This window comes from Salvelinus fontinalis, chromosome 22 (genome assembly GCF_029448725.1).
Source record: "Salvelinus fontinalis isolate EN_2023a chromosome 22, ASM2944872v1, whole genome shotgun sequence".
NCBI classification, from domain to species: Eukaryota; Metazoa; Chordata; class Actinopteri; order Salmoniformes; family Salmonidae; genus Salvelinus; species Salvelinus fontinalis.
The window spans coordinates 29,775,591-29,797,437 of NC_074686.1; the positions used below are offsets into that span (position 1 = coordinate 29,775,591).

At 45.7% G+C, this 21,847-nt stretch overlaps 1 pseudogene; it reads right to left on the reverse strand.

Moving 5' to 3' along the window:
• LOC129820338 (cytoplasmic dynein 1 intermediate chain 1-like) overlaps window positions 1-21,847 on the reverse strand; it is a 125,515-nt pseudogene that overhangs the window by 22,691 nt on the left and 80,977 nt on the right.

Sequence of the window (21,847 nt, forward strand, 5' to 3'; positions counted from 1 at the left end):
CGGCACAACCCAAGGGGGGGCGCCAACCCAGACAGGAAGATCATGTCAGTGACTCAACCCACTCAAGTGACGCACCCCTCCTAGGGACCGCATGAAAGAGCACCAGTAAGCCAGTGACTCAGCCCCTGTAATAGAGTTAGAGGCAGAGAATCCCAGTGGAGAGAGGGGAACCGGCCAGGCAGAGACAGCAAGGGCGGTTCGTTGCTCCAGAGCCTTTCCGTTCACCTTCACACTCCTGGGACAGACTACACTCAATCATATGACCCACTGAAGAGATGAGTCTTCAGTAAAGACTTAAAGGTTGAGACCGAGTCTGCATCTCTCACATGGGTAGGCAGACCATTCCATAAAAATGGAGCTCTATAGGAGAAAGCCCTGCCTCCAGCTGTTTGCTTAGAAATTCTAGGGACAATTAGGAGGCCTGCGTCTTGTGACCGTAGCGTACATGTAGGTATGTACGGCAGGACCAAATCGGAAAGATAGGTAGGAGCAAGCCCATGTAATGCTTTGTAGGTTAGCAGTAAAACCTTGAAATCAGCCCTTGCCTTAACAGGAAGCCAGTGTAGGGAGGCTAGCACTGGAGTAATATGATCAATTTTTTTGGTTCTAGTCAGGATTCTAGCAGCCATATTTAGCACTAACTGAAGTTTATTTAGTGCTTTATCCGGGTAGACGGAAAGTAGAGCATTGCAGTAGTCTAACCTAGAAGTAACAAAAGCATGGATTAATGCAGTATTTCTGCATCATTTTTGGACAGAAAGTTTCTGATTTTTGCAATGTTACGTAGATGGAAAAAAGCTGTCCTTGAAACAGTCTTGATATGTTCGTCAAAAGAGAGATCAGGGTCCAGAGTAATGCCGAGGTCCAGTTTTATTTGAGATGACTTTACAACCATCAAGATTAATTGTCAGATTCAACAGAAGATCTCTTTGTTTTTTGGGACCTAGAACAAAAATCTCTGTTTTGTCCGAGTTTAAAAGTAGAAAGTTTGCAGCCATCCACTTCCTTATGTCTGAAACACAGGCTTCTAGCGAGGGCAATTTTGGGGCTTCACCATGTTTCATTGAAATGTACAGCTGCGTGTCACCCGCATAGCAGTGAAAGTTAACATTATGTTTTCAAATGACATCCCCAAGAGGTACAATATATAGTGAAAACAATAGTGGTCCTAAAACGGAACCTTGAGGAACACCGACATTTACAGTTGATTTGTCAGAGGACAAACCATTCACAGAGACAAACTGATATCTTTCTGACAGATAAGATCTAAACAAGGCCAGAACTTGTCCATGTAGACCAATTTGGGTTTCCAATCTCTCCAAAAGAATGTGGTGATCGATGTATTAACCAAATGTATTTGGTTAAGGTGTTTGTAAACTTCCGACTTCAACTGTACATGTACAAATGACCTCGACTAACCTGTAACCCCACACATTGACTCGGTACCGGTACCCCCTGTATATAGCCTCTGTATTGTTATTTTATTGTCTTACTTAAAAAATATATATATACTTTTGATTATTTAGTAAATATTTTCTTAAAACTACACTGTTGGTTAAGGGCTTGTAAGTAAGCATTTCACGTTATTTCACGTTAAGGTCTACACCTGTTGTATTCGGTGCATGTGACAAATAACATTTGATTTGATTTGATTTGATATGGGAATAGAGTGCCATTTCATACACAGAAACTTTCTTCTATGGTCCCAACTAGATGCATTCTCAGTCTCTAGACGTCTCCCTGTCAACATCTCAGTCTAGCAGGTCACAACCTGAACCTACATGTTTTTACAACCACAATATTTGCAACATTCCGACTTCTGCATTGTGCCCTTTTTGTCTCTGTGGAGAGAGCGGTGTCTTTTGATGGCGTTGATTGGCAAGATGAAAGTAAACCTCTAGGGTAGCCTTAGGTAAGCAAAGGCTAGCCAGCTAAGGTGTGCCCACATCCACACACACACTTATGCACACATACACACACTTAAGCACACTCACTGGGACAGAAGACAAACATACATTCCTGTGGTACCCCTCAAAGGGGAGGAGATTCCTCAAACCCAAAGAATAACACACTCCTGCAAAAAGTTTTAATATCTGTCATGATATACTTCACATATGAGTTATAGACTTGGTGCATCTACACATTGAACATATCACTGAATAATACATGCACTTGCAGTATCTGAGCTTTGAGTGTGTCTGTTGAGTGTACCATGATACTTACACACATTAATATGTCACAGGTAAAAAAGTAAAAAAAACAATGTTAGAGTTTACTGTATATCTGCAGACTCCCTGGCCTCTCTGTGGTTTACTGTATATCTGCAGCCTCCCTGGCCTCCACTATCTCTCTGTGGTTTACTGTATATCTGCAGCCTCCCTAGCCCCCGCTGCCTCTCTGTGGTTTACTGTATATCTGCAGCCTCCCTGGCCTCTCTGTGGTTTACTGTATATCTGCAGCCTCCCTGGCCTCCACTATCTCTCTGTGGTTTAATGTATATCTGCAGCCTCCCTAGCCCCCACTGTCTTTCTGTGGTTTACTGTATATCTGCAGCCTCCCTGGCCTCTCTGTGGTTTACTGTATATCTGCAGCCTCCCTGGCCTCCACTATCTCTCTGTGGTTTACTGTATATCTGCAGCCTCCCTAGCCCCCGCTGCCTCTCTGTGGTTTACTGTATATCTGCAGCCTCCCTAGCCCCCGCTGCCTCTCTGTGGTTTACTGTATATCTGCAGCCTCCCTGGCCTCCACTATCTCTCTGTGGTTTACTGTATATCTGCAGCCTCCCTGGCCTCCACTATCTCTCTGTGGTTTACTGTATATCTGCAGCCTCCCTGGCCCCCGATGCCTCTCTGTGGTTTACTGTATATCTGCAGCCTCCCTGGCCCCCGCTGTGTCTCTGTGGTTTACTGTATATCTGCAGCCTCCCTGGCCCCCGCTGCCTCTCTGTGGTTTACTGTATATCTGCAGCCTCCCTGGCCTCAGCTGTCTCTCTGTGGTTTACTGTATATCTGCAGCCTCCCTGGCCCCCGCTGTCTCTCTGTGGTTTACTGTATATCTGCAGCCTCCCTGGCCCCCGCTGCCTCTCTGTGGTTTACTGTATATCTGCAGCCTCCCTGGCCCCCGCTGCCTCTCTGTGGTTTACTGTATATCTGCAGCCTCCCTGGCCCCCGCTGCATCTCTGTGGTTTACTGTATATCTGCAGCCTCCCTGGCCCCCGCTGTCTCTCTGTGGTTTACTGTATATCTGCAGCCTCCCTGGCCCCCGCTGCCTCTCTGTGGTTTACTGTATATCTGCAGCCTCCCTGGCCCCCGCTGCCTCTCTGTGGTTTACTGTATATCTGCAGCCTCCTTGGCCTCAGCTGCCTCTCTGTGGTTTACTGTATATCTGCAGCCTCCCTGGCATCAGCTGTCTCTCTGTGGTTTACTGTATATCTGCAGCCTCCCTGGCCCCCACTGCCTCTCTGTGGTTTATTGTATATCTGCAGCCTCCCTGGCCTCAGCTGTCTCTCTGTGGTTTACTGTATATCTGCAGCCTCCCTGGCCCCCGCTGCCTCTCTGTGGTTTACTGTATATCTGCAGCCTCCCTGGCCCCCGCTGCCTCTCTGTGGTTTACTGTATATCTGCAGCCTCCCTGGCCCCCGCTGCCTCTCTGTGGTTTACTGTATATCTGCAGCCTCCCTGGCCCCCGCTGCCTCTCTGTGGTTTACTGTATATCTGCAGCCTCCCTGGCCTCAGCTGTCTCTCTGTGGTTTACTGTATATCTGCAGCCTCCCTGGCCCCCGCTGCCTCTCTGTGGTTTACTGTATATCTGCAGCCTCCCTGGCCCCCGCTGCCTCTCTGTGGTTTACTGTATATCTGCAGCCTCCTTGGCCCCCGCTGCATCTCTGTGGTTTACTGTATATCTGCAGCCTCCCTGGCCCCCGCTGTCTCTCTGTGGTTTACTGTATATCTGCAGCCTCCCTGGCCTCCACTATCGCTCTGTGGTTTACTGTATATCTGCAGCCTCCCTGGCCCCCACTGTGTCTCTGTGGTTTACTGTATATCTGCAGCCTCCCTGGCCCCCGCTGCCTCTCTGTGGTTTACTGTATATCTGCAGCCTCCCTGGCCCCCGCTGCCTCTCTGTGGTTTACTGTATATCTGCAGCCTCCCTGGCCCCCGCTGCCTCTCTGTGGTTTACTGTATATCTGCAGCCTCCCTGGCCCCCGCTGAGTCTCTGTGGTTTACTGTATATCTGCAGCCTCCCTGGCCCCCACTGCCTCTCTGTGGTTTACTGTATATCTGCAGCCTCCCTGGCCTCAGCTGTCTCTCTGTGGTTTACTGTATATCTGCAGCCTCCCTGGCCCCCGCTGCGTCTCTGTGGTTTACTGTATATCTGCAGCCTCCCTGGCCCCCACTGCCTCTCTGTGGTTTACTGTATATCTGCAGCCTCCCTGGCCCCCGCTGCCTCTCTGTGGTTTACTGTGTATCTGCAGCCTCCCTGGCCCCCGCTGTCTCTCTGTGGTTTACTGTATATCTGCAGCCTCCCTGGCCCCCGCTGCCTCTCTGTGGTTTACTGTATATCTGCAGCCTCCCTGGCCTCAGCTGTCTCTCTGTGGTTTACTGTATATCTGCAGCCTCCCTGGCCCCCGCTGTCTCTCTGTGGTTTACTGTATATCTGCAGCCTCCCTGGCCCCCGCTGTCTCTCTGTGGTTTACTGTATATCTGCAGCCTCCCTGGCCCCCGCTGCCTCTCTGTGGTTTACTGTATATCTGCAGCCTCCCTGGCCCCCGCTGCATCTCTGTGGTTTACTGTATATCTGCAGCCTCCGTGTCCCCCGCTGTCTCTCTGTGGTTTACTGTATATCTGCAGCCTCCCTGGCCCCCGCTGCCTCTCTGTGGTTTACTGTATATCTGCAGCCTCCCTGGCCCCCGCTGCCTCTCTGTGGTTTACTGTATATCTGCAGCCTCCTTGGCCTCAGCTGCCTCTCTGTGGTTTACTGTATATCTGCAGCCTCCCTGGCATCAGCTGTCTCTCTGTGGTTTACTGTATATCTGCAGCCTCCCTGGCCCCCGCTGCCTCTCTGTGGTTTACTGTATATCTGCAGCCTCCTTGGCCCCCGCTGCGTCTCTGTGGTTTACTGTATATCTGCAGCCTCCCTGGCCCCCGCTGTCTCTCTGTGGTTTACTGTATATCTGCAGCCTCCCTGGCCTCCACTATCGCTCTGTGGTTTACTGTATATCTGCAGCCTCCCTGGCCCCCACTGTGTCTCTGTGGTTTACTGTATATCTGCAGCCTCCCTGGCCCCCGCTGCCTCTCTGTGGTTTACTGTATATCTGCAGCCTCCCTGGCCCCCGCTGCCTCTCTGTGGTTTACTGTATATCTGCAGCCTCCCTGGCCCCCGATGCCTCTCTGTGGTTTACTGTATATCTGCAGCCTCCCTGGCCCCCGCTGTGTCTCTGTGGTTTACTGTATATCTGCAGCCTCCCTGGCCCCCGCTGCCTCTCTGTGGTTTACTGTATATGTGCAGCCTCCCTGGCCTCAGCTGTCTCTCTGTGGTTTACTGTATATCTGCAGCCTCCCTGGCCCCCGCTGTCTCTCTGTGGTTTACTGTATATCTGCAGCCTCCCTGGCCCCCGCTGTCTCTCTGTGGTTTACTGTATATCTGCAGCCTCCCTGGCCCCCGCTGCCTCTCTGTGGTTTACTGTATATCTGCAGCCTCCCTGGCCCCCGCTGCATCTCTGTGGTTTACTGTATATCTGCAGCCTCCCTGGCCCCCGCTGTCTCTCTGTGGTTTACTGTATATCTGCAGCCTCCCTGGCCCCCGCTGCCTCTCTGTGGTTTACTGTATATCTGCAGCCTCCCTGGCCCCCGCTGCCTCTCTGTGGTTTACTGTATATCTGCAGCCTCCTTGGCCTCAGCTGCCTCTCTGTGGTTTACTGTATATCTGCAGCCGCCCTGGCATCAGCTGTCTCTCTGTGGTTTACTGTATATCTGCAGCCTCCCTGGCCCCCACTGCCTCTCTGTGGTTTATTGTATATCTGCAGCCTCCCTGGCCTCAGCTGTCTCTCTGTGGTTTACTGTATATCTGCAGCCTCCCTGGCCCCCGCTGCCTCTCTGTGGTTTACTGTATATCTGCAGCCTCCCTGGCCTCAGCTGTCTCTCTGTGGTTTACTGTATATCTGCAGCCTCCCTGGCCCCCGCTGTCTCTCTGTGGTTTACTGTATATCTGCAGCCTCCCTGGCCCCCGCTGCCTCTCTGTGGTTTACTGTATATCTGCAGCCTCCCTGGCCCCCGCTGCCTCTCTGTGGTTTACTGTATATCTGCAGCCTCCCTGGCCCCCGCTGCCTCTCTGTGGTTTACTGTATATCTGCAGCCTCCCTGGCCTCAGCTGTCTCTCTGTGGTTTACTGTATATCTGCAGCCTCCCTGGCCCCCGCTGCCTCTCTGTGGTTTACTGTATATCTGCAGCCTCCCTGGCCCCCGCTGCCTCTCTGTGGTTTACTGTATATCTGCAGCCTCCTTGGCCCCCGCTGCATCTCTGTGGTTTACTGTATATCTGCAGCCTCCCTGGCCCCCGCTGTCTCTCTGTGGTTTACTGTATATCTGCAGCCTCCCTGGCCTCCACTATCGCTCTGTGGTTTACTGTATATCTGCAGCCTCCCTGGCCCCCACTGTGTCTCTGTGGTTTACTGTATATCTGCAGCCTCCCTGGCCCCCGCTGCCTCTCTGTGGTTTACTGTATATCTGCAGCCTCCCTGGCCCCCGCTGCCTCTCTGTGGTTTACTGTATATCTGCAGCCTCCCTGGCCCCCGCTGCCTCTCTGTGGTTTACTGTATATCTGCAGCCTCCCTGGCCCCCGCTGAGTCTCTGTGGTTTACTGTATATCTGCAGCCTCCCTGGCCCCCACTGCCTCTCTGTGGTTTACTGTATATCTGCAGCCTCCCTGGCCTCAGCTGTCTCTCTGTGGTTTACTGTATATCTGCAGCCTCCCTGGCCCCCGCTGCGTCTCTGTGGTTTACTGTATATCTGCAGCCTCCCTGGCCCCCACTGCCTCTCTGTGGTTTACTATATATCTGCAGCCTCCCTGGCCCCCGCTGCCTCTCTGTGGTTTACTGTGTATCTGCAGCCTCCCTGGCCCCCGCTGTCTCTCTGTGGTTTACTGTATATCTGCAGCCTCCCTGGCCCCCGCTGCCTCTCTGTGGTTTACTGTATATCTGCAGCCTCCCTGGCCTCAGCTGTCTCTCTGTGGTTTACTGTATATCTGCAGCCTCCCTGGCCCCCGCTGTCTCTCTGTGGTTTACTGTATATCTGCAGCCTCCCTGGCCCCCGCTGTCTCTCTGTGGTTTACTGTATATCTGCAGCCTCCCTGGCCCCCGCTGCCTCTCTGTGGTTTACTGTATATCTGCAGCCTCCCTGGCCCCCGCTGCATCTCTGTGGTTTACTGTATATCTGCAGCCTCCCTGTCCCCCGCTGTCTCTCTGTGGTTTACTGTATATCTGCAGCCTCCCTGGCCCCCGCTGCCTCTCTGTGGTTTACTGTATATCTGCAGCCTCCCTGGCCCCCGCTGCCTCTCTGTGGTTTACTGTATATCTGCAGCCTCCTTGGCCTCAGCTGCCTCTCTGTGGTTTACTGTATATCTGCAGCCTCCCTGGCATCAGCTGTCTCTCTGTGGTTTACTGTATATCTGCAGCCTCCCTGGCCCCCGCTGCCTCTCTGTGGTTTACTGTATATCTGCAGCCTCCTTGGCCCCCGCTGCGTCTCTGTGGTTTACTGTATATCTGCAGCCTCCCTGGCCCCCGCTGTCTCTCTGTGGTTTACTGTATATCTGCAGCCTCCCTGGCCTCCACTATCGCTCTGTGGTTTACTGTATATCTGCAGCCTCCCTGGCCCCCACTGTGTCTCTGTGGTTTACTGTATATCTGCAGCCTCCCTGGCCCCCGCTGCCTCTCTGTGGTTTACTGTATATCTGCAGCCTCCCTGGCCCCCGCTGCCTCTCTGTGGTTTACTGTATATCTGCAGCCTCCCTGGCCCCCGCTGCCTCTCTGTGGTTTACTGTATATCTGCAGCCTCCCTGGCCCCCGCTGAGTCTCTGTGGTTTACTGTATATCTGCAGCCTCCCTGGCCCCTGCTGTCTCTCTGTGGTTTACTGTATATCTGCAGCCTCCCTGGCCCCCGCTGTCTCTCTGTGGTTTACTGTATATCTGCAGCCTCCGTGGCCCCCGCTGTGTCTCTGTGGTTTACTGTATATCTGCAGCCTCCCTGGCCCCCGCTGCCTCTCTGTGGTTTACTGTATATCTGCAGCCTCCCTGGCCTCCGCTGTGTCTCTGTGGTTTACTGTATATCTGCAGACTCCCTGGCCCCCGCTGCCTCTCTGTGGTTTACTGTATATCTGCAGCCTCCCTGGCCTCCGCTGTGTCTCTGTGGTTTACTGTATATCTGCAGCCTCCCTGGCCTCCGCTGTGTCTCTGTGGTTTACTGTATATCTGCAGACTCCATGGCCTCCGCTGCATCTCTGTGGTTTACTGTATATCTGCAGACTCCCTGGCCCCCGCTGTCTCTCTGTGGTTTACTGTATATCTGCAGCCTCCCTGGCCCCCGCTACGTCTCTGTGGTTTACTGTATATCTGCAGCCTCCCTGGCCCCCGCTGCCTCTCTGTGGTTTACTGTATATCTGCAGCCTTCCTGGCCCCCGCTGCCTCTCTGTGGTTTACTGTATATCTGCAGACTCCCTGGCCTCCGCTGTGTCTCTGTGGTTTACTGTATATCTGCAGCCTCCCTGGCCCCCGCTGCCTCTCTGTGGTTTACTGTATATCTGCAGCCTCCCTGGCCTCCGCTGTGTCTCTGTGGTTTACTGTATATCTGCAGACTCCCTGGCCCCCGCTGCCTCTCTGTGGTTTACTGTATATCTGCAGACTCCCTGGCCCCCGCTGTCTCTCTGTGGTTTACTGTATATCTGCAGCCTCCCTGGCCCCCGCTGTCTCTCTGTGGTTTACTGTATATCTGCAGCCTCCCTGGCCCCCGCTGTCTCTCTGTGGTTTACTGTATATCTGCAGCCTCCCTGGCCCCCGCTGTCTCTCTGTGGTTTACTGTATATCTGCAGCCTCCCTGGCCCCTGCTGTCTCTCTGTGGTTTACTGTATATCTGCAGCCTCCCTGGCCCCCGCTGTCTCTCTGTGGTTTACTGTATATCTGCAGCCTCCCTGGCCCCCGCTGTCTCTCTGTGGTTTACTGTATATCTGCAGCCTCCCTGGCCCCCACTGCCTCTCTGTGGTTTACTGTATATCAAATTGATCCAGGCTGAAGATGAACATGTTTTTATTGTCTGTTTTCTATTTTAGGTTTGTATTTATTTTGGTTTTCATGCTATCTTGGTCTTTCAGTGGAGTGAGTCTTTTGATGGGGTCATCTCTTCTTTCCTCTACCCTCCCCTCGTCTCCTCTACCCTCCCCTCGTCTCCTCTACCCTCCCCTCGTCTCCTCTACCCTCCCCTCGTCTCCTCTACCCTCCCCTCGTCTCCTCTACCCTCCCCTCGTCTCCTCTACCCTCCCCTCGTCTCTTCCCTCCTCGTCTCTTCTTCGTAAACCAACACTGTGGCCTTCCAGCACGATGGATTTCTCCCTCCCTTCTCCCTTCCTTCCTCCCTCTGTCCGTCTCTGTGGTGGTTGTGGTGCGCTCCTCTGTCTCCAGACAGAAAGGCCAGAATGGGAGATAGAGGAGTTCCGCAGCAGTCTGCAGCCTCCCTGGCCCCCGCTGCCTCTCTGTGGTTTTAACCCCAGTCAACAGCCTCACTCCTCCCCTTCTCTCCATCCCTCATTCCCTTTCTTCATCCATACTTTGCTTCCTCCCTCCACAGTCCACTCCAGTCCAGTCGGTTCACTGCCACGGACACAACCTCCTTCCCTCCTCCCTCTCCTTCCCTCCTCCCTTCAAAAATGTATCCAGTTTAGCTGGGTTAGGGTTAGGTCCAGTCCATTCATGTTGAAGCTTGAACCAGACAGTGAAAGGAGACCTGGAGGACACAAGTTGAAATGAAGAGCTCTTCTTACCTCAGTGCTCCACAGTTTGACAGTCCAGTATAAAGAGCTCTTCTTACCTCAGTGCTCCACAGTTTGACAGTCCAGTATAAAGAGCTCTTCTTACCTCAGTGCTCCACAGTTTGACAGTCCAGTATAAAGAGCTCTTCTTACCTCAGTGCTCCACAGTTTGACAGTCCAGTATAAAGAGCTCTTCTTACCTCAGTGCTCCACAGTTTGACAGTCCAGTATAAAGAGCTCTTCTTACCTCAGTGCTCCACAGTTTGACAGTCCAGTATAAAGAGCTCTTCTTACCTCAGTGTTCCACAGTCCAGTATAAAGAGCTCTTCTTACCTCAGTGCTCCACAGTTTGACAGTCCAGTCGAACAACGAGGTGACGAAGAGGTGGGAGAAGTCTACAGGGCCAACGGCGTTGTGACAGCTGAGGCGCGTCACAGGCCCATGGTGTCCCTCGAACATTTCACAGATCCCCTTGCTACAAAGGAGCATGGGAGAGAGAGAGAGAGAGCATGTCAGAGAGAACAGGGGACACATTTTGGGGGGCAGGAGCTTGTAGCTGGTATTATTACGCTTATGAGATACACTGTATAAAAACGTTAAACTTAAAGTGTGTGTGTGTGTGTGTGTGTGTGTGTGTGTGTGTGTGTGTGTGTGTGTGTGTGTGTGTGTGTGTGTGTGTGTGTGTGTGTGTGTGTGTGCGTTCCTCTAACCTGCCATGTCTAGATGCGGTGTACACGGTTCCCTCCTCACTCCCCACCACATAATTATTGACGTCTCCAGTGGGGAACGCCATGCCTGTCACAGCCACAGCTTTAGACTTGTTGTACACCAGCTCCATGCTCTTTTACAACACACACACACACAGGGTTAAATGGTTCAACCTCATGTTCACAAAAAACACAATTATCGTACGGTAGTCTGCACATGGCTGCTATCATCATGTACTTTCAGAAGTGTTAAGATTGTTTGTGCTGACCTAGTTACAATGAGTCTAACATACATCACATAGACATACAGTTATATAGTTATATAGCACATATTGTGTTTGCTAGGGTTTTGTCATGGAATTAGTTACACAGTTTGCTAGGGTTTTGTCATGGAATTAGTTACACAGTTTGCTAGGGTTTTGTCATGGAATTAGTTACACAGTTTGCTAGGGTTTTGTCATGGAATTAGTTACACAGTTTGCTAGGGCTTTGTCATGGAAATAGTTACACCTTTTGCTAGGGCTTTGTCATGGAATTAGTTACACAGTTTGCTAGGGCTTTGTCATGGAAATAGTTACACCTTTTGCTAGGGCTTTGTCATGGAATTAGTTACACAGTTTGCTAGGGCTTTGTCATGGAAATAGTTACACCTTTTGCTAGGGCTTTGTCATGGAATTAGTTACACCTTTTGCTAGGGCTTTGTCATGGAAATAGTTACACCTTTTGCTAGGGCTTTGTCATGGAATTAGTTACACAGTTTGCTAGGGCTTTGTCATGGAATTAGTTACACCTTTTGTATGAATCAGTTATAGCACCATTCTCTTTAATGACAATATGCAATGTCATACACAGTGTAACTGACAATTAACCTGTAAGTCCATGTCGTTGTTTCTTTGTTTGAATTGTTTACGTCTTCGCTGTGCGTGGGAAATGATAAGACAAGCGGAACTACGTGGCTAATAACTGTTGTAACGGGGATCATTATCATAGCAACACACCTTTGGAGTGAAGGCAATCCCGCGCTGTGTTAGCTAAGTTTTCATGTCTTCAGGTGTAGTTCGTAAAGGTTGAAGTGTGTATGTTAGGATGGTAACGTTATAATAATTAAGGATGAAGCGTGAATTCATGTCAGTAATAATAAGTGTGACGTTTTTGATTTCCTCCATTCTGTAATAAGCAGCCAATGAGGTATTTTTCCTTTATTTATGTGTTTAATCTGATACTGTTATAGCTCCGGCTAAACTGTTTATGTATGTAAGCACTTCAGAGTTATATCAAGCTAATAAGTCACTCGTAAGACAAGAAGGTTTTAAGAGTGTGGTTAACTGCATTTTCATTTACTTTATAGTTCTCACGGAAAGTGATAATTCTGACTAAAACTACAGAATAAAGCCGCCAGTTAAAATCAAGGAACGGTTGTGCTCGTGGTTACTGGAGGGAGCTACATACAGTACCAGTAAAAAGTTTGGACACACCTACTCATTCAAGGGTTTTTCTTTATTTTTACTATTTTCTACATTGAAGTTGGTTGAGAGAATGCCAAGAGTGTGCAATGCTGTCATAAAGGCAAAGGGTGGCTACTTTGAAAAATCTAAAATCTAGAATCTATTTTGATTTGTTTAACACTTTTTCATTACTACATGATTCCATATGTGTTATTTCATAGTTTTGATGTTTTCACTATTATTCTACAATGTAGAAAATAGTAAAAATTAAAAAATGAATTGAGTAGGTGTGAGATGGCCCTTATGGTCCGGTTGAAATATTATCAATTATGTTTGTTAAAAACAACCTGAGGATTGATTATAAAAAACATTTGACATGTTTCTACGACCATTACGGATACTTTTTGGAATTTGTCGAACGGAACAAGGCTTTGGTTTTCTGAACATAACGCGCAACCCAAATGGCGTTTTTTAGTGATAAAAGTAATATTTATTGAACAAAAAGAACATTTGTTGTGTAACTGTGAGTCTCGTGAGTGCAAACATCAGAATATTATCTAAGGTAAGCGATTAATTTTATCGCTTTTCTGACTTTCGTGACCATGCTAATTTGGGGCTAGCTGTTGTAGCATTGATTGCTACACTCACAAAAGCTTGGATTTCTTTCACTGTAAAGTATATTTTCAAAATCTGACACGATAGGTGGATTAACAACAAGCTAAGCTGTGTTTTGGTATATTTCACTTGTGATTGCATGATTATAAATATTTTTAGTCATATTTTTGCATTTGGCGCCCTGCAATTCTAGCGGTTGTTTAGGAAAATTATCCCGTAAAAGGGATACGTAGCGCAGAGAAGTTAAATGGTACAGATTCCTGACTGTGGATCAATTCGAAGAAATGGGCCTTAATTCTACAGATTGCTAACTGTGGATCAGTCTGAAGAAATGGGCCTTAATGCTACAGGTCAGGTAGGACTGACCCTGGAACAGCTCTTACCTGTGGCTGAGAGAGCATGTCAAGACTCCAGGAGCACATACTGCCGTCTGTGGACACGGTGATCAGGTTGTTGTCATTCTTGGTTCCCACCACGTTTACACAGTATACCGGGTGCTATAGTACAGACAGGAAAAACAGGAAGGACAGACACATGAAGAGAATGGCCATTTGTAAACACACTGGATGCTATCAGAATCATCTTTTATTTGCCAAATACTTTTGCATGTATAGGAATTTGACTTGGTGAAATGGTGCTGCTACGATAAACAGAATACACAGGCAACATACTGTATGTACAAGCAGTTTCAAATCAACATCAGGAATGTACACTATGTACACCGTACGCTAATAACTACAAGCTTCATATAATACTAAGCTACATTATACCACTGAAGTTCCAATTGTTATTTAATTCCGATCTACATACTAGTGTTGTTTCTTAAATAGCTCTACACTTAATACTTATACTACTTTCAATAAGCTGTAGTGTATTTCACATGTATTTTCCTCCACAAACTGTAATATCTTATGAAAGACATTAGCAGATATGAAGTGAATCTGCACATCCATCTACAATATGTCTTCCTATAACCCTGAGACGACACAAAGCTCTTATTGAGTGATGAGATGCCAATGTGCAACAGACCCTTACTCCAACTTGGCACCGTCATCCGGCGCTGTGCAAATACAGCGGGTTGTGTGAAACCATTATGTAATTATTGCCCTCAAATTGATTTTTGTTTGGCGCCCACAAAGGCCCCTTTCAGAAGGCCTAGACATAGCCTCTCATTATTGGGGGCATGTATGGCATCCAGGGGCAGTGTGTGTGTGTACATGTGCCTGCCTCTGTGTGTGTGTGTGTGTGTGTGTGTGTGTGTGTGTGTGTGTGTGTGTGTGTGTGTGTGTGTGTGTGTGTGTGTGTGTGTGTGTGTGTGCGTGTGTGTGTGCGTGTGAAGCTACAATGATTCCCCCCTACTCCCACCACCACCATTAAACGTTATTGCCTGCCTTGGTGGTATTCACAATGTGTTGAGACTCAGAAGGCTTGTTGGGGATGAAGTATATGATAGGACAAAGTATAGGACAGGTATATAAGATATAGTATATAAGATATAGAATAGGATATAGAGTTGAAGTCAGAAGTTTACATACACTTAGTTTGGAGTCATTAAAACTAGTTTTTCAAACACTCCCCAAATTTCTTGTTAACAAACTGTAGTTTTGGCAAGTTGGTAAGGACATGTACTTTGTGCATGACACAAGTAATTTTCCCAACAATTGTTGACAGACAGATTATTTCACCTATAATTCACTGTATCACAATTCCAGTGGGTCAGAAGTTTACATACACTAAGTTGACTGTGCCTTTAAACAGCTTGGAAAATTCCAGAAAATGATGTCATGGCTTTAGAAACTTCTGATAGGTTAATTGATGTCATTTGAGCTAATTGGAGGTGTACCTGTGGATGTATTTCAAGGCCTACCTTCAAACGCAGTGCCTCTTTGCTTGACATCATGGGAAAATCAAAAGAAATCAGCCAAGACTGCAGAAAAAAAAAATAATTGTAGACCTCCAAAAGTCTGGTTCATCCTTGGGAGCAATTTCCAAATGCCTGAAGGTACCACGTTCATCTGTACAAACAATAGTACGCAAGTATAAACACTATGGGACAACGCAGCCGTCATACCGCTCAGGAAGGCGACGTGTTCTGTCTCCTTGAGATGAACGTACTTCGGTGCGAAAAGTGAAAATCAATCCCAGAACGACAGAAAAGGACCTTGTGAAGATGCTGGAGGAAACTGGTACAAAAGTATCTATATCCACAGTAAAACGAGTCCTATATCGACATAACCTGAAAGGCCGCTCAGCAAGGAAGAAGCCACTGCTCCAAAACCACCATAAAAAAGCCAGACTACGGTTTGCAACTGCATATGGGGACAAAGATCGTACTTTTTGGAGAAATGTCCTCTGGTCTGATGAAACAAAAATAGAACTGTTTGGCCATAATGACCATCGTTATGTTTGGAGGAAAAAGGGGGAGCCTTGCAAGCCGAAGAACACCATCCCAACCGTGAAGCACGGGGGAGGCAGCATCATGTTGTGGGTGTGCTTTGCTGCAGGAGGGGCTGGTGCACTTCACAAAATAGATGGCATTATGAGGATGGAAAATGATGTGGATATATTGAAGCAACATCTCAAGACATCAGTCAGGAAGTTAAAGCTTGGTCGCAAATGGATCTTCCAAATGGACAATAACCACAAGCATACTCCCAAAGTTGTGGAAAAATGTCTTAAGGACAACAAAGTCAAGGTATTGGAGTGGACATCACAAAGCCCTGACCTCAATCCCATATAAAATTTGTGAGCAGAACTTAAAAAGCATGTGCGAGCAAGGAGGCCTACAAGCCTGACTCAGTTACACCAGCTCTGTCAGGAGGAAAGGGACAAAATTCACCCAACTTATTGTGGGAAGCTTGTGGAAGGCTACCTGAAACGTTTGACCCATGTTAAACAATTTAAAGGCAATGCTACCAAATACTAATTGAGTGTATGTAAACTTCTGACCCACTGGGAATGTGATGAAAGAAATAAAAGATGAAATAAATAATTCTCTCCACTATTATTCTGACATTTCACATTCTTAAAATAAAGTGGTGATCCTAACTGACCTAAAACAGGGAATTTTTACTAGGATGAAATGTCAGGAATTGTGAAAAAACTGAGTTTAAATGTATTTGACTAAGGTGTATGTAAACTTCCGACTTCAACTGTAGGATATAGTATATAAGATATAGGCTTGAATATAAGATACAGGAAATAGAATATAAGATATAAGATATAGGATATAGTATATAAGATATAGGATATAGTATATAAGATATAGGATATAGTATATAAGATATAGGGTATATTATATAGGATATAGTACATAAGATATAGGATATAGTATATAAGATATAGGGTATATTATATAAGATATAGGATATAGTACATAAGATATAGGATATAGTATATAAGATATAGGGTATATTATATAAGATATAGGGTATATTATATAAGATATAGAGTATATTATATAAGATATAGGATATAGTATATAAGATATAGGATAAAGTACATAAGATATAGTATATACGATATAGGATATAGTATATACGATATAGGATATAGTATATAGGGTATAGTATATAAGATATAGGGTATAGCACATAAGATATAGGATATAGTACATAAGATATAGGATAAGATATAGGATTTAAGATACAGGATATAGGATATACAAGGGCATTATATTCTTCCTCTTATATGTTTTGAATGCCGTCAGAGGCCACAGATTGCAGGGTTGGGTTTCAGTGTGCTGCAGCTCCTGGAGAAGTGTATCTGTGTTACTGCTTTAAACTAAAGCAGTCGTATATGTTGAAACTAAACGGTGCATTTCTGTTACAGGGTGTCTCAGTGTTTCAGTGCACATGGAATCTTAGTGTGCATCCCAAGTGGCACCTATTCCCTATAGGGCTCTGGTCAAAACTATATAGGGAATAGGGTGCCATTGAGGATGCACTGTGGACTTACCGTGTGAGCTGCAGCTGAGAGGAGGGTTCTCTGTGCAGGGGTCCTGCGGTGGCTGTGGTTTTTCCACAGAACTATCTGGCCAGAGTAGGTTCCCCCCACCACCAGGTTAGGATGGAACCGGGCAAAGCCCACCGACACCACTGAAGACTAGAGGAGAGAGGGAGAGAGAGAGGGTGGGTTAGAAGGAGAGAAAAAGAGGAAGACAGAGGGGGAAGTGAGAAAGAGAGATAGGAAGATAGAGGAGAGAGAGAATAAGAAAGATAGAAAGAGAGGAGAGAGAGAGATGGGGAAGAGAGAGAGAGAGGGATGGTGGAGAGATAGAGGGGGGAGAGAGAGAAAGAAAATGGAGAGAGAGAGGGGAGAGAGAGTGAAAGAGGGAGAGAGAGAAAAAGGACAGAGCGAAAGAAAAAGCAGAGCGGGGGGGTGAGAGAGCGAAAGAGGAGAGAGAGTGAAAGAGGAGAGAAAGAGAGAGAAGAGAGATGAGATGAGAGAGAGAAAGAGGAGAGAGAGAGAGAGGAAGGTGGGAAGAGAGCACAACAGTTGTTTTGAGTAAGGAGGGAAAGAGCGTGAGAGAGAAGTGGGGTAGCGAGGGAGGGGGGTAGGAGAGAGGGAGAGAGAGATGATGAGTTGACTGTACAGGGTCTACTGAGGAGAGGAGGGTGACGTAGGGGTAACAACAGAGACAATGTGGAGGATTGTGGCCCCAGACGTTTTATATTACAGCATCAAACCCTGCAGGAGCCAGCGGAGCGCAAAGTGTAGCCTCCATCATGACAAGCGTGGCCTTGAACCCCGTCTCTTTGACACTGTGTTTATTGAGTTCTGGTTCCTCTTCACTGAGCCTCACATATGGCTTCTTCCACAGTATCAGCATGCAGATTCTATAGTAGCCTCTACTCTACATGCGTATCCCCAAATGGCACCCTATTCCTTTATAGTGCCCTGGGCCCTGGTCAATAATAGTGCACTATTAATGAATAGGGTGCCATTTGGGACGCAACCTTCTCTCCTATAACCAGTGATTAGTTGATCATGACTAGGGCCCTGAGTTTTACTGACCACAATGTGACCTGGTCAGTTAAAACTCTGGGCTCTAGTCCTAATCATAAAAGAATGGTACAGTGAGTACAGTACTGCTTTTCCAGCGCTGACACTATTTAACAATTCAATATCTACTCTTTCTGTGTTCACCCAAGTTACACTTGAACCAGAACTAAAACATACACGGTTGGTCCACTGGCAGTACTTTCCCCTGTTTACACACTGAGAAGACCCCATTTGATCTGGTTCAACTGAAATAGGAGGGAAGTGTGGCGGCATTGTTTTCTTTTCTCTTTCGGATCTACTGTTTATGAGTGAATAAAAGAAAGAGAAGAGAGACTCTCCCTCCCCGTCACTCCCTCTCCTCTCTCTCTCTCTCTCTCTCTCTCTCTCTCTCTCTCTCTCTCTCTCTCTCTCTCTCTCTCTCACTCACTCACTCACCACACCATGTGCAACTGCCAAGTCCTGTACCCAGAGTTCATTTTAAAGAGAACTGGAAAACAAACCAGAGAAAAAGAAAACACGCTTCTCTTTCTTTTCTCCATTTCTTTCTTTCTCTCCTTCTTTCCCTCTGAAGAAACCCGGCTTCCAGAACGGCTACAGAAGAGCCTCGGATGTGAAGTGGTTTTTCAAACAGAGACTCAAAATAAACTGTGCTTGAGTGGTAAAAATAAAGTATTGTGTTGGCCATCAGAAACCATCCCTGAGAAGTATATTTACCCACAGGGCCGGCTCTAGCCTTTTGGGGGCCCTAAGTGAGATTTGGAAATTGTTTTTAGTAACCTCCTCTTGATGGCGGAGAGAAACATTTACGTTTTGAAGTTTATTTCATGCAATTCTAGTCATTTTGCCATGGGGCAGAAATAAAAAAATTCAGTTTTAAAGCTAATTTCCTGCAATTCTACCCATTTTGCCATGGGGTGGAGAGAATTATATCTGAGTGAGAGTGACTAACAAAATCAATGGGGGCTCCCTGGAGGTCAGGGCCCCTGGGCCAGATCGGTATTCGGCAATGATTACTCTAAGTTTAGATAACTGGCTAGACTATATTACCAATCTAAAAATTGTTAGCGGACATGGCTAATTGAGTGACTGCTGATGATAAAAATTGCTGATGCACAATCAAATTTGGAACTTGCACCTTGTGTATTCTACTATTCTATCTCTCAACATGAAGTTGAGACCACTTATGTCGCTTATGCCTGGAGCCGGCCCTGTTGACCCTAGGGGAACTGCTGGATTAAGGTTTAACTTCTTATGGCTTGGAGGCAGTATTTCAATGTCTGCATGAGAAGCGTGGATTTGGATAGAAAACACTCTAATGTTTTCAAAACTGTTAAAATAATGTCTGTGAGTGTAACAGAACTGATATGGCAGGCGAAAACCAGAGGAAAATCAATCCAGGAAGTGGGATTTTTTTGATGTAGGTATTTTCAATTGAATGCCTATAGTGAATGCCTATAATACCAAAATAAATGATCTAATGACTCTGCTTCCTCACAGCAGAATCTGCAGAGCTGGGAAGATTGTATCCCCCATATATATAACATTCTATTGGTTGCAAGAATTTTGTATAGTAATTTAAATTGAAAAATTAGAATTTTTGAATCTGGCGTTGTGCCATGGAATTGGTACATGGAATGGGTACATCGAAAATCTCTTCCCAACTATTTTATATGGCACAGCTGTCAGTGTTTTGGTCCTTAAATGAAATTGGTAAATGTTTTTATTTATCACACTTTTCTTTAACCATTTACGTTCTTTAATACAGAGCCGACATACAAGTTCCTTACTTTTTTCCCCTTCTACTTGCCTCTTCCATTTTTGTGGTAATGCTGCAATTAATTGTTTGTAAATTTGGGTAGAGCATATGTCTGTGTTAGCTGCATGTGTGACATAACTCCACCAGTCCTATTTATGATATCATTCACTAAAATTATACCTTTTTTAAAAATTTCTTCGATAAATACAGTTTTTTTAATCAATTAGTATATTTGAATTTAACCACAATATTTGTTGTACTATTTGTTCCGTCCTTTCAGGTGGATTAAACTGAAATTGCAACCAACTTTCTAAGACTTGTTTAAAAAATAACAATATTTTGGAGATTATTTCCTTTTCAAACAACCGAAAGTGAGCAGGTGTAATCTGAATAAAGGGGAAAAGGCCCTTCTTTAACATAGGATGAGACATTCGTACCAATTGACTAGAGAACCAGTTTGGATTTAAGTATAACTTTTGTATGACTGATGCCTTTAGTGAGAGGTCTAATGCTTTAATAACTTCTGCCCTCCGAAATCATATTCGTTATATAAATAGGCCCTTTTAATTTTATCTGGCTTGCCGTTCCAAATAAAATGGAATATTTTTTGTTCATATAATTTAAAAAGCAGGTCACTAGGTGTAGGCAAAACCATAAGCAAATAGGTAAACTGTGATATGACTAAAGAGTTAATCAGGGTGATTTTTTCCACAAATAGACAGGTATTGTCCTTTCCATGGTAGCAAGATCTTATCTATTTTTGCTAACTTTCTATAAAAATGTATTGGAGTGAGATCATTTCTTTCTTTTGGGATTTGTATACCAAGTATGTCCACATCTCCATCAGACCATTTAATTGGTAAACTACATGGTAATGTAAAATGTGAATTTTTTTGTGATCCGATACGTAATATGGTACATTTATCATAATTTGGTTTTAATCCAGAGAGGATAGCAAAAGTATCTAGATCCTCTAAGAGGCCATGGAGAGACTCTAATTGTGGTTTTAAAAGAAAACATGAATCATCAGCGTACAATGACACCTTAGTTTTTAAGCCATGGATTTCTAATCCCTTAATATTATTGTTTGATCTAATCTTAACAGCTAACATTTCGATGGCAATAATAAATAGATATGCCGATAGTGGACAACCTTGTTTTACTCCTCTAGATAGTTTAAAACTTTCTGAGATGTAGCCATTATTTACTATTTTACACCTAGGGTTACTATACATAACTTTAACCCATTTTAACCTGTTGGGGATGGGGGCGCTGTTTAGACTATTTATGCTAATTTGGCTAATTTTTTAAACGGCTTCCCACAAAATCCTTGATCGTACAATATGCATATTATTATTATTATTGGATAGAAAACAGTCTATAGTTTCTATAGGAGTTGAAATTTTGTCTCTAAGTGGAACAGAGCCCATTCTACAGCAATTTCCCTGACATGGAGTCAGATTTGAGAAATGTTGGCCACTTTTCTGAAGTCAGTTAAAAGGGCACTGTCGTTGCTATGACTATACGGACACTTCTTACGTCTTCCCCTGGATGCCTTTACGTGATGACGATTCCAACGGGGTCGATTGCACGTTCACAGGCCCTACAAATGAAAAAAACCTTTAGCTAGCAAGTCTTTTCTTGCTGCGTAACGCGCGTGGAAGACACCGACCCTCTCCTGTTCCAAGCGTTAGTTTAGCCTGTTATATTTCTCCGGTCATCTTTTCACTCGTTATAGGAGTTACAAACATCATAAAGTAGTTAATTTAAAGCGTTTTATAGCAATTTATATCCGTTTAGTGCGATTTTGGGACATTTATTTTTGCAACGATGTGAAAAGTTGGGCACGCTTTTCAGTTCATCCCGAACGCAGTTGACATTTCCACATGGCAAGAGGACAGCTTTCCACCAAAAGACGATTTCTCCCAAGAAAGGATCCTTTGCCCAAGATACTGATGGAAGAACAGCTCAAGGTAGGACATTTTTATTATGATAAATCGTGTTTCTGTCGAAACATTTTAGTGGCTTAGGACGCCATGTTTTTTGACGTAGCTTCGCTTGGCGCAAACTGTATTGAAAAGTAAGGATAAATTAAAAAATGTAATAACGCAATTGTATTAAGAATTAAATTGTCTATCAATCCCTGTCCACCCTATATTTTTTAGTCACGTTTATGAGTATTTATGTATAAGAGTAGATCACTGTCTAAGTGGCGCAAGGACATTTTCTGACCAGCTGAGCTACATTTCACATTGTCTAACCATGATTTTGGTGGCTAAATATAAACATTTTCGATCAAACTGTATATGC